The following is a 13,717-nucleotide window of genomic DNA, read 5'->3' on the forward strand; positions in this document are numbered from 1 at the left end:
CTTACGACAACCTTATCCATACAAATTTGTCTAGGTACGAGACTCTGAATGCAACAAAACTTAATGCCTAGCATGAGTAGAGTATCCTCAACACTCTCATGTGTTCAAATTTCATTTTTGACACTTGGACAAAATTGCACATAAGATAAACAACTTATATTAGATCAGTTTATTTTGGCCTCCGAAGCACTCTATAGATTCCTCTAGACGTGCTCTATCTATTCCTAATGTCAAAAACCAATTTTGGTGTGTGTAGTGTGCATAGGGATCAAAACGAGCTCGTAGATGGACACGACTAAAAACACACTTTCATCACAAGAAATTTATGTTAAACAAAAGAGCTTTTACCTACGAATGCATTGGTATGATTGAAATAGCAATGCAAAACTGTACGAGAGAGACTGTCATAAAATCTAATATCTAACTAACCCAAATGATTTTCTCATATTAAATTGATCACTTAATGTGGGAGAATAAACGGGAACAAGTGTTAAGATATAGGTATGTGCTTTTAGATCTATCTCAACACGGGGCCAATGTAAAGGGGCCCAAAAGGGAGATGGTCTATCAAAGAGCAAGGCTAACCAATGGAGCATAAGACCTTAGGGTTAGCTTCATTGAAGACCTCCAATAAATGTGTGTAAAAGTCCTTTTGACCTTAAGCAAGCTAGGGCTGAGCTTGAGGTGGGAACCCGGCCCAAGATCGAGGTGCTTGTCCTGCTTGAGGTGCTTGTCATGCTTGAGGTGTTTTTCATGCTTGAGGTGCTTGATTAAGATGCTTGAGGTGCTTGACTGGCTCCATGCTTGAGGTGCTTGACTTGCTGCATGATTAAGGTACTTGAGGTGCCTTGAGAAGCTTGCCTGAGATGCTTGTGGGAACACCCCCTAGTTCAAGTGCTTTGTCATGCTTGATGAGTAAGGTGCTTGATCACCTAAAGTCAAAATCATTCCTACAAGAGGGGGGGCGAGCCCTTTTCCTAGGAGCTAGAGAGAGAACACCCACTCACACACACAAGGGAAGCCCCAACTTGAAGAGGCAGCAAGGACACATGTCAGGCCCCTACCCATGTTACCTTCATGTGTTGCTTGAAGCCTATTGGCTAAGCTTCAAAGGGGTCCAATGATAAATTACATGAATTATCTAATTGTTTTAGCATTTATCAAGTCCTCTCTCTCAAAGGGGAAAGGGGGACACTTGTCCCAAGGCTACCCATGTTGCTTGTAATGGCTCCTGCTTGTGATTGGCTAGGCCTGGAGGGGTCCAATGAGCTTCAGGCATGAGCTACAAGGGGGGGTCGACCCAAGCAAGCTAGGGGGGTGCCTAGGGGGTATACTCACCCACACACACTCACAATCACTCTCATTGTGTGCTATGCAAAGTGCAAGAGCTCCCTCTCCAAGCAAGTAGAGGTTGAGAGCCTACACCAACACTCTTGGCTATGGAGTGCAAATCCAACCAAGAGCCATGCTTCAATGCTTAAGCTTGCCATCTCCTTCTTCTTCATTACTATGCTATTATGTATGCTAGCAACAAGAGTATGATAAGTGAGGAACTAATTCTTTCTCCTACGAAATGTTTCTTCTTCCTCTTCCCTACCCTCATTCCCTGCTAGCTCTCTCCACCTTCGAAGGTGTTTGAGGTCTTGGGACTGAGGCTTGGGATAGTTAAAGCTTTCTTCAAGTTTATGTTATGTTTGTGGTGCATGAAGCCTTCCATCTTCATGGCATCACCTAGGTCACAAGGAACACAAAGACTGTATTGTAACAAGTCTCTCTTTATGGGAGAAATCATAATACAAATGCCTATTGGAGGGGGGACCGGCTCCACATAAATCCGGTCCTCAATTGTTGTCATGTTCTCTAAACTCTCTCTCTTGCAAAAGTATTGTCTATGCCAAGTTAACTAATTGCTATGATTATGTTGCTATCTTCAATTATGTCTACCCGCTATGCTCACAAAATCATTTCTTGAAAGTACTCTCATTAAATTCCGCTATTCTCAAATTGAATAGGCAAATTCCATTACAGAGACACAAAGAGTTGAAGAAATAGTAGACTCACAGTGAGCTTCTAAACATACGTTCACTTTCATTATGCAAAAACTTAGGCCAATAATTACAAAAATTGGCTTTTATACCTTAGCCAAGGTTTTAAAAATGGATTCCTAGCTAATTGGGCTCAATAACAAGGCTTAAGAACCTCATAAAGTACAAATTTGGAAGCTCTTGTCCCCTTTACACTCATTGGCAATCAATAATATTACAACATCTTTGGACTATGGGATTTCTCATTAATACAAAGGGGTTTAATACAATCACTTGGGATAAAAATGAAAGTGGTAACCCTTTGATGCTCTTTTTTTGGATTTGTTAGCTGAGCAGTAAACTTTCCCCCCCCCCCTCCTTGTCTATGTCGTCTTTGACACATCTACTTAATGTGCTAAGTAGTGGTCATACTTTCACGCTTCATGGCATAATGTCAAGACTTTGTTGATACTTGAAGCAAAGTTCTTTGTCCCCTGTTGACATGAACCGCATGGTTATCTTGCTCCTCTGCTCAACTACTGAGTAACTAAAAAATAGGATCTCAAATTGGTGATGACAAGGCCAAAGATTTGGGATCTCTGAAGAAGTCCGTATAGAATGCCTCTTTGAAGTTCTTCATGTAATATGACGGCAAGAACATCACTAGAGCATAAAACCCATGTAGCACTTCGTCCACAAGTTGGCTTGATAGATTGTATCACAATACCTTTTTACGTTTGAGGAATGACATCCATGGTGCATATGTTTGTTTCGCGCGGTGGAAAGTCTTCACTACGTGATGCATGCCAAACTAGGTATCCCTCTAAACAGTTAAATGGTAGAAGATAGTGTGTCCACCATATAAGTCTTTGTGGGTGCGCCATTCTATGGTGGTGGGATCCTTGGGTAATTGAGCCAAGTGGGCCTCATTTGTGCTGGATGATTGAATGTTGCTCCCAGCTTCTGACTTTTGGTATTGGGCACTGCACATGATCTTTCTTGATATTTGATGGCCCATTTGTATACAAGATAAGATACCTAGGGTGCCGATTTAGCTAGATCTGCCGCCATTTTGGATGTGTCATGGTGTGAGTGCGCGAATGCGATGCATGTGGAGAGAGAGAGAGAGAGAGAGAGAGAGAGAGAGAGAGAGAGACAGAGAGAGAGAACGACACATGTATGTGGATCTCCCAAATCTCAATGTATGAGAAAGAGAGAGAGAACAACACATGTATGTCGGGTGGAGCTCCCAAATCTCATTGTATGAGAAAAATGTGAGAATGAGTGAGAGCTCCTTATTCTTTGTATCTATTAAAAAAAATAAGGAGATAGATGTGGGTGGCTTGACATTGACCAGCTGACATGGGCAAAGCAGGGTGAGGCACACCGCCTTTACCTAACATTCTCCCGCTAAAGGTTGTGTGCCAATAAGTGGCGAGAAGACTAGCCTACAACTAGTATATACGAGAGGTGAGAGAAAAAGGCTCTCAACCTATGCCCACCGGCTCACTCTGTAACCGCTCTAGTGTAGATGTAACATGCATACCACTAGGGCTAGAGCTATGATGACACTCCTAATGCAGGTATCGAGTGACGACCTGTGTGGCTCCACAATGCACAATGCCAATGTCAGTCATTGTAAAACTGACAACTCCCACTGCAAATGCACCAACCACATAAATAAGATCAGGTCTCGAGACCAAAAGGTCAGTCGCGAGAGACCCAAAAACCAATGAAACATGCACTATGTGTGCCAATCTATTGCTGTCAGCAACCTCAGTGCCATATGCATCTTCATCAGGAACCACCTGACTATGCATCACCATGTCAGCATCGTCTACCAAAGGCATATCTGCTGAGAATGACTACAAAACCAAAAAAATAAGTACCACTGCAATCACACACAGCTGTCTGAAGGACATTGTCACTCTCAAACATATCAGATGCATCATAGAACAATGCATTGGTCTCTGGATGATGTCACCTCAGCTGATGACTGAAAAAGTTGTGCATCCCCAGAGATACCACTATCTGTGTGAACGTCACCCCACAAGACAAAGGCACAAACTGCTCTTCATGCAGTATATTTGCAAAAGAGACATGCCTCGTCTCTTGCTCCAAACATGGCTGCAAATACATAGAGACTATACCATCTTGTGTGTCAAAAATATGCAAAGGTTATACCAAACCACTCCTAGCACCTCCGGCTATCACCACTGATCCCCTATGAATCACTGGGCAAAGACAAAGAAACATCTCATGTACCCTCTATGTAAAATGTCTAACCATCAGTAAGTCGCACAACCAAGTCTCCCACTAGAAAAAGTGCTTAACCACTCACGACATGGTGTGACATGCAAAGCAGCATCACTATCTAGTAACCATTGTGGAAAAACTGTGCTACCCATAGACAAATCTACAAGAGTTACACTCGAGTCAAGCATGACATCACCGTCACTGGCATACACTACCACTGGAACTACCTCTGTAAGCTGTGTCAAAGCTGTATCTGCATCACGCATACATCTCTGATGTTGTCTCATACGTCTGAAACAACGGTGCCTAATGTGCCCTGTGTGACCATAACGCCAACAACGCAAGTATCGGCAAGAACGAGACCGCCGTCTCTCATTGTCACACATATCTGCAACCATAGGTGAATGGCTACGAACTAAAGTATGGCGAGAACTCTGGGAAAAATCTGGCAGAACCTCCCTGTAAATTGAGAAAATCCTCAAGTACAATCTCAATCATAAACCATGCCAAACTAACCCCGTCTTTTGACCACTACACAATGCTCAAAAGCATGATCAATCGCATCAAAAGTGATGCACACATACGCATAAAACAACTCCATAATCTGCAAACTCTACAAGCATAAACTGGGACAAATTGCTCAACCGGGCGTAAAGGACATAACCAGATACGCAAGTAGAGAGCAAACTAGCTCAAAACACGGTCCCACAAAAGAAGCTGCCTGCAAAAATCTGCAAAAACCTATGAAACCTGTGACTAGCCTGTATTGTAGCCACACAAGCATACTCAAATCCTCACTTCTACGAGAGTGGATACAAGAACACCAAACCCTGTTTAAATTGACAAAGTCTGTCAAAAGTGAAAGTAAACACTTGATCACTATCAAAGTGGGAATATATCGACCACTGTACAAGATGGCATAACACTGCACACTTTTATGGCTAGAAGATGGGGAAAATGAACAAAATTTACTTTGCAAAATGAGTCAAAACTCAACGAAAACTACAAGCCAAAAAACTGCAGATAACTGCCAGAGTGGGAATCAACTCGACCATAGAGAGCAAACTACGAATACGCATAAACCATGGCGAGAAATCTTGGGAAAAATCCGGCAGAGTTTCCCCTGGAAACTAAGCAAAAACTCAAAAAATCTCACCAAATACGCATGACAATAGACACTGTCTCAGTAGAAAAGTCCATAAATATTCTACATGCAATGCCAAAAGCCTGGCAAACTAGCTCACTCCTGATCAAGTAGCTCTATGGACTTATACCTGTCCAAAAACACTGCAAACCTATAAATGTGCTACCTATGACCTATTGCTAACTCAAACTCTATCCGCATAATGCATGCATAGCATGAAACTGCACAAAATCGTGCTAAAAAAGCTCTCTGAAATGCCCCTCACAGTCAAACAATGCGCATAAAACCGCATTCGGATCTGTAACAATCCAAAATTCACATCCCAAAGTATCACTTGCATACGCCAAAACAAGGTGTATTCTCTCTTAAATAGCACCACAGTGTGCCATACATAGCCAAAGATGCAAACGACATCACTCTCTACATTGTAGGAATCAAACTGCAAAACTTTGATATGTCGAGATTGATGACAGGCTGCTGCAAAAAATTCAGCATTCAAAATTTCAAAAGTCTGATATTACTAGCACATCAGAAACATGCCAAAACCTTGGGTAGACTCCTAGATCACATGTATCCGAGTTCGGGTGTGAGAGATATTCCAAAAAGCTCCATTCTGGTCCAAAAACGCAGCATAAACTTGTTGTTGCTGCACCTGTTGTAATTCAGAGTAGAATTTCAGAAAATGGACACCACCATCACATCCAGAATTTTCCAATACCCCAATCTAAACTCCTGGATCATAACCATCCAACTCTGTGTGACGAAGATATGCAAAAAACACTGTTTCGGGAGCCAAACAACAAAAACAAGCTGCAACACTTCTTGTTCCTACTCTTTTTCTACAAAATTCAGTAATGTCTTGCTACACAAGCTCTACACAAGCTGAATATACATGCCTAAGTTGAGATCTCACACCATCGAGCCGTATCCACCTCCATCGAGAGCTCAAGCTGCCATAGCCAAGCTCTGTCGCTTCCGTCTTGTCGGGAACACGTTGCACGCACGTCGCCAAAGCTTTGATACCATTTGTGAGTGCACAAATGTGGTACATGTGCGGAGAGTGATAAGGAGAGAGAGAGAGAGAGAGAGCAAGACACAAGGATGTGGGGTGGAGCTCCCAAATCTCACTTATAAAATTTGGGATAATGAGTGAGAGCTCCTTATATTCTTTGTATGTATAAAGAATAAGGAGATAAATGTGGGCGGCCGGACAATGATCGATGGACATGGGCAAAGCTTGGTGAGGCACACCGCCTTTACCTAACACATGGTTGGGTTGGCTTGGATGTCGAACCCAACCCAACCAAGAGTGCCCAAGGAAGTCCTTGGGTAGTCTTTCCTTGATCTGTAGTACTTCAAACCTGATGAGTGAGAAGGGAAGAACTTGTTGATGCCATGCCTCATTAATAGTGGCTGATGTTTGGAAGGTTGACATTGATTAAGTGAAGGATTTTATCTTCCCACTACATTTCTTCTTTCTAGATGATCTTTGTCTCCTCTTCCACTTGCTTCTTTAATGCCTCTTCCTCCTTAGTTGTTAGGCTTTTTGATTGATCTAATGGTCCAGCTTCTTCATGAGGAATCTCTAGCTCTAGGAGATTGCCCTCTTGAGTGGTGTCTGCTTCATGAACTATAGGGTATCTTTATCCCCCATTGTCGAGTCAACTTGTTCTTCTGCTGACATGGATATATGTGCTCTTTTCAGCTCATCTTTGAGTTGTCCAATCTCTTTTTGGTACCTTTTCTCCCGTTGCATAAAATCAGTGGAGAGCTCCCTTCTTTGCATTTGCTCTAACTTTAGCTTCATTTCTAAGTTTGGAAGCTTCTTTTTCACAACTTTATAGGCATCATGTGCTCCCTGTAGTGTGGCCATTGTTGGGTTGTCCTTAAGCTAATTTAGCAAGGTTTTCTGCTCTTGGCAAATGAGCTGCCGACTGTGCCAGCTGAGTATTGGTAATATTTACCTGGATCTGCAACCTTTGGACTATGGAAGTTGATTCTTGTAAAGCGGTGGTGACCTCTTTAACTTCTTGCTCTTGCTATTTGTTCTTTGTTTGGAGATTTACCAAGTTTGTTGTGGACTTTGCGGTTAGTTTGGCCAGTTCCTTCTCTTTGATTTCCATGGATTCTATGTATGATTCATTGCAAGTGTTGGCCACGAAGTCTATCATTAGGGTACTGTAGTCTAATACAGATTATTGTGGAGTTTTTTGTGGCAAGCATAGATCTTGTCTTTCAATTTATCCACCACACCATGTGAAAATTGTATATACTTGTCAATGTCATCTAGACTTTCCAAGTTTCTAGAGGGGCTAGCTTCTGGTTGATTTGTTTGTGTTTCCAGAGCCTTGATGGGGAGGGCTTCATCATGCTTATCATCTTGTTCTCTTTCAGGCTCCTTAGTTGGATTTGTACGTGCTTCGATATTATTAGCATTTGGAGCACTTTCCTCTGGTGGTGTTGCTCTCTTGGAGGGGAAAAATGTGGAGCTTCTTCTATGTTTACTTGTTCCAGTGGAGGCGATTCATCTCTAGGTGGTGTTTGCTCTTTGTCTTGTGCTTTTTCCTGCTCTCTTTGGCATTCTTCTTGTCAATATAGATGTTCTAAACCCGCCATAATATTATCATGTATACTATACATTGGTTCTTGGATTGAACTTTGAATGTTTTGGGTGAGGGTTTCCACTTCTCTTCAAAGACTCCTTTGAGCCCTCTTTCACGCTCAAAAGAGGCAGCTTCCCTCTCAACCTTTGTTGCCTTGATGGCTTGTTTTTCTATTGGTGTTGCAGGTCTTGGTCTCTTCTTGGTTTCTTCATCATCTACCTTAGCTTTTTCTTTTCCTTTTTTCTTCCTTTTGAGAGGAGTGTCCTCTACCTCTTTGTCTCTTTTAGAGGACTTTGCTTTGAAAGATCTTTCTTGGCTTAAGACAATGACTAATATTGTCCTTAGTCTTGTGGACACTGGTGGAGCTCTGGTATGTACCTCTTCTTCATCATCTTTCTTGCATATTAGCCATAAATTTTGCTCCGAGGTAGGTGGTAGATGTTCTCCTTGGCCAAGAGCATGATAGGCTATCCAGTTAATGCTTTTGGAGCTCCCAAAAAGATTACATTCTTTGGATTTTTTACATGGGTTAGGGTTGTTTAAACATACTAAGCATGGTTCACTTCAATGGCTCTCTCTTTCTTTGTTGCCTGAGTGAATGTGGAAGCAACGACATGATTTGGAACCGTGTATCTAGGAGGTTGCTTTGCAGTAAAATGAAAATGCTGGTGTTAGAGTCAAAGTTCCTACTCTATCTATTGGTGAAAATGCCATTTGTGGGTAGCTGGCGGTCTCTCATTATCTTTCCTCCTTTTTGCAGCCTCAAGGCATTTGCAACTTGATCCTCTGTGATGCTTACTTCTATTGGGGAGTCATTCAAACCTAAAATTGTTTCCCTTCATTCTTTCTTTCATTAGAGAAAATTTGGACTCTCAAAGGGGCACTATAAGGAGGTTTGACTTTGTCGCTCTTGTCCAAAGTGGGCAACCTAGTGAAGTACATAAATGCTTTGTAAAACCCTATCAACCAGCATATCATTGGAAAGATCTTAGAAAGTAGGCTCCAAATCCCCAAACTTTGACAAATTTGAAGATGATTTGTATAAGTTATGGGCTCCCCACCACTGAAGCTAAACTGTGGGGAGATGTAAGGACATGGGTCCTATGGGCAAGGCCACTGGCACTGTGTTAGCGGGTTGCCGCAACGGATGTCTGCAACATAGCTCTTTTGTACTAACATAATGTCAATATGCAAGGAAGCGACTGGGGATGGGGCACAGAGACTTAATGAGAGTGTCAATCTCATCAAAGTGAAATCAAGGGCTACTCGTTCTATGACAAAAGAAAATCAACTACTTACTAGTCAGACAATCAGTATGCGTCCAATCTCACCACTTAACATCATCACGCCTTATTGGTATCCAAATGAATCCGAAATGCCACAAAACTTAAGGAGAGGTATCACAACACTTATGGGCTCAATCCTACCAAGTTTTGTCACCATCTAGGAAGGTACATTGTTACCATATACATGTGGTAGTGATGTGTGTGAACACACTAGGACCGCCGGGGCATTTTTTCCCTCTTTAGGAGGTTTTTTCCCCCGTGCATTGTATATACGCCCATCACTCTAGGGCTATCTATCTTTCCATTGCACACTAAGGAATACACTCTCTATTGTGTACCTTGAGCTTCCTTCGTCTTCTCCAAGCTGTGTGTGTTTCTCTGCAACCCTAATTCCAACAATTGGTATCCGAGCAGGTCACGTCCTCCCGGGCTTAGTCGCCAGCTGCTCCAGCACACGCCTGCTCACTTTCTCCGATTTCAGTGAGCTTTGGCAAGCGTTCGCAGGTCGACAAATATTTTGGGAGAGCTCGAAGGGCTCGGTCTGCTCAGAATTTTGATTTGGGATCATTTCGGCCTCCGTTTCCACTACGGGCAGTACTGCACAGGTTATTTCGTCATTTTGTGCAGATTTTCTGTCAGTGCCGTTTTCTGCATAACAGGTGCCTTATAGTCTTCTACGGTTTGTGCTATATAGCACAAGTTGTTCCCGCTCCATTTCTCCTATTTTCGGGCAGTTTTCACATCAGGTGCAGCATTTACCATGGCTGACAACAACAACACAGATGTGTTCAAGATGTTTGCTGCTGAGGACAGGTTGGATGGGGACAACTACCCTATGTGGGCTTATATGATGCAACACGTTCTTGTGTCAAAAGGTGTCTGGAACATTGTGCAGGGCATTGATGTACGTCCTGGTTCTGAAGATGTAGGAGATATTGAGGATGTTGCAGGTCTTGCTACAAGGATTGCAGCTGTTAGAGTTGTTTTGCCTACAGCAGAACAAGCTCGTTGGGATGTTAAGGATGCGCAGGCTCATGCATTGATTGCGTTGTCTGTGAAGCGCACCATTATTCCTCACATCCGTTCAGCAAAATCTGCAAAACAGGCTTGGGATATTCTAGCAGGTCTTTATGCAAGCCGCAATGAGGCTAAAATTGCTTTGCTGCGTAAAGAGCTAGAGTCGAAGATTATGCATGAGGAAGATGATATGGACACTTTCCTTGCTAGTGTCAAGGATATCAATGAGCAACTCATTTCTGCAGGTGAAGTCATTTCTGACAGTTCCCTTGTGCAGACTGTTCTTGATGCCTTACCAGATTCCTACCAGACTTTTGCTAGTACTTGGAGACTGATGACCCAAGGAAATCCTGAAGTTGTCAAGTTTGATGCATTATGCACATTGCTGTTGCAAGAGTCACTTTCTAGAAAAAACAGGACTAGGCAGCGTGCAGTTGAACAGGCTTTTATTGCCTCTCAAAGAAAGGGTGGTAACAGTAATGCAGCCACTTCTTATGGTTCTGCTGCGAGTGGCAAAAATTCTGTTCCTAATGCTTCTGTTGGCAGCACTTCGTCTGGCAATTCTGGTGATAAGGGCAAAAAGAAGATGCGTTGCCATTATTGTAAAGCCAATGATCACTTGATCAAGTCGTGTCCTAAGTTGAAGGCCAAAGAGGCTAAGAAGAAAGAGGGTGGTTCCACTGCAAATGCTGGTTCCACTACAAATGCAGCCATTGTTGAGTCTTCTGTGAAAGGAGATTGTGATGCTGATGTTGATGCAGAATGGGCTTTTAGCGCAGAGTGCACTTACAATCCTGCTGTCCATGATGCATGCTTGTCAGTTGCTGCAGATTCACATGTGTGGTATTTCGACAGTGGTGCTACAAAGCACATTACCTCACATCGTGAATTGTTTACCTCTCTCGAGTCTGTCCCTCATGGGAATTCAGTCACTTGTGCCAACAACGCCTCTTATCCAGTTCAGGGAGTTGGAAAGATTGTGCTCACTGCTGCTAATGGCAGTTCCTTCACACTTGTTGATGCACTTTATGTACCTGGGATCAAGAAGAATCTCTTGTCTGTATCCGCACTTGCTAGACTTGGACTTGTAGTCAAATTTGTGGATGACAGATGTACAGTTCATGATCTCAGTTTTGGTGATGAAATTGTTGCATCTGGGCTTTTGTGCCGTGGGCTGTATAAGCTCACTTTGTATGACAAGTGTGGACAAAATTTTGCAAATGCTGTTGCAGATTCAAGGGCTATTTCAGATGCAAAACTTTGGCATGCACGTTTTGGTCATCTGAATTTTGCCAGTTTGCTGCGTTTGCAGAAATCTGATATGGTTGCTTCTTTGCCGTCTCTTGAAGCACCTATCAAACATGTTTGTGAAGGCTGTATTCTGGGTAAAATGCAGCGTTCTAAGTTTCCAAAGGATGGTTCAGTTAGGGCCACATGCAGGTTGCAGCTTGTGCATAGTGACGTTTGTGGGCCCATGCAAACTCCGTCCTTGGGCAATTACCTGTACTTCGTGACTTTCATTGATGATTACTCCAGGCATGCGTGGGTATTTCCGCTTAAAGCGAAGTCCGAAGTTTTTATGTGCTTCAAACAATTTTTGGCTATGGCTGAAAATGTCTCAAAATGTACTATGGGCACCCTCCGTTCCGATCGAGGGGGGGAGTATATGTCTCATGAATTTAATGCATTTCTGGCTAGTCGTGGGATAAAACACCAATGTACAGTGCCTTATACACCTCAGCAAAATGGTGTCGCTGAGAGGAAAAACAGGTCACTAACGGAAATGGCACGATGTATGGTCAAAAGTCAAGCTTTGCCGCATTCTTTTTGGCTTGAGGCCATCATGTGTGCCACTTATGTACTTAACAGGTGTCCTACGAAAGCTTTGCAGTCTATTACTCCATATGAAGCATGGCATGATAGAAAACCTTCTATTGAGCACATGCGTGTTTTTGGCTGTTTGGCATATGCTTTGGTGCCACAAGTGCAGCGCAGAAAATTGGATGATAAGGCTGTCAAATGTATTTTTGTTGGTTATAGTGCTGAAAGCAAAGGTTACAGGTTGTATCATCCGCAAACAAAACGTATTTTGGTTTCACGGGATGTAGTGTTTGTGGAAGATTCTGTTCAACCCTTGCTGTCATGTACTAGAGACAGTAATGTAAGCTCACAGGACATTTATGACACTTTGTTGCCTCTTTTCAGTGGTGGAAATACGAATGTAAGTTCCAATGAGGCAAATGTACAGCCTATGGGGGTTTCTGAAAATGTTTTAGAACAGCCTATTACTGATGCAGATGTACATGATGTACTTGATGAGGAAAGGGCTGAAAATGAGCAGGCTAGAGGTATGCCAAAATGGCTGGTGCACACTTTGCGTGACAGTAAATTGGATGCACCTTTATCTAGTCGTACTCGTTCAGGCTCTCGCCATGCATCTTATTCATCAGATTGTTATGCTTTGGCTGTGTCTAGTTTACATGATGTTGAGGAGCCTCTGTCTTTTGATGAAGCACAGAATTCAGAAAATTGGATTGCTGCCATGAAATCAGAATATGATGCACTTATAGAGAATGACACATGGACTTTATGTGATTTGCCTCCTGGCAAAAAGGCCATTGGTACCAAGTGGGTTTACAAGTTGAAACGCAAGCCGGATGGTGAGATCGATCGCCATAAGGCTCGACTTGTTGCAAAGGGTTATGCACAACAAAAAGGCATAGATTATGAAGAGACTTTTGCTCCCACTTGTCGTATGACTACTGTGCGTTTTCTATGTGCATTGGCAGCTCATTTTGGTTGGGATGTACATCAATCAGACATTGTTACTGCTTTCTTGAATGGTGACATATTTGAGGAAGTTTATGTAACGCAGCCTCGCGGTTTTGTCATAAAAGGACAAGAGGACAAAGTGTGCAAATGTAAGAAGGCTTTGTATGGGTTGAAGCAATCTCCTCGTGCTTGGTATGAGAAAGCTGACACTCATTTGGTTAAACGAGGCTTTCGTAACAGTCCAACAGAAAGCACATTGTATGTAAAGCGTGAGGATGATGTATTTCTCATTGTGGTTCTTTATGTTGATGATTTGCTGATCACTGGACCAAATGAGAGACATATTGCTGAATTTAAGGCTGATTTGAATGCTACTTTCAAGATGAAAGATTTGGGGCTGTTGCATCATTACTTGGGTATACAGTTTAAGCAGTGTGATGGTGGTATTGCCTTGTGTCAGAAAAGTTACATAGAGACATTGCTATGTAAGTTTGGACTTGAGGATTGCAAACCCATTGCCACTCCCATGGAAACAGGTTTGAAGTTGAGTCTACATGATGCTGGCGATCCTGCTGATGTCACTCTTTACCAAACTGCTATTGGCTGCCTCATTTA

Source organism: Adiantum capillus-veneris, chromosome 13 (genome assembly GCF_014529385.1).
Source record: "Adiantum capillus-veneris isolate H3 chromosome 13, ASM1452938v2, whole genome shotgun sequence".
NCBI classification, from domain to species: domain Eukaryota; kingdom Viridiplantae; phylum Streptophyta; class Polypodiopsida; order Polypodiales; family Pteridaceae; genus Adiantum; species Adiantum capillus-veneris.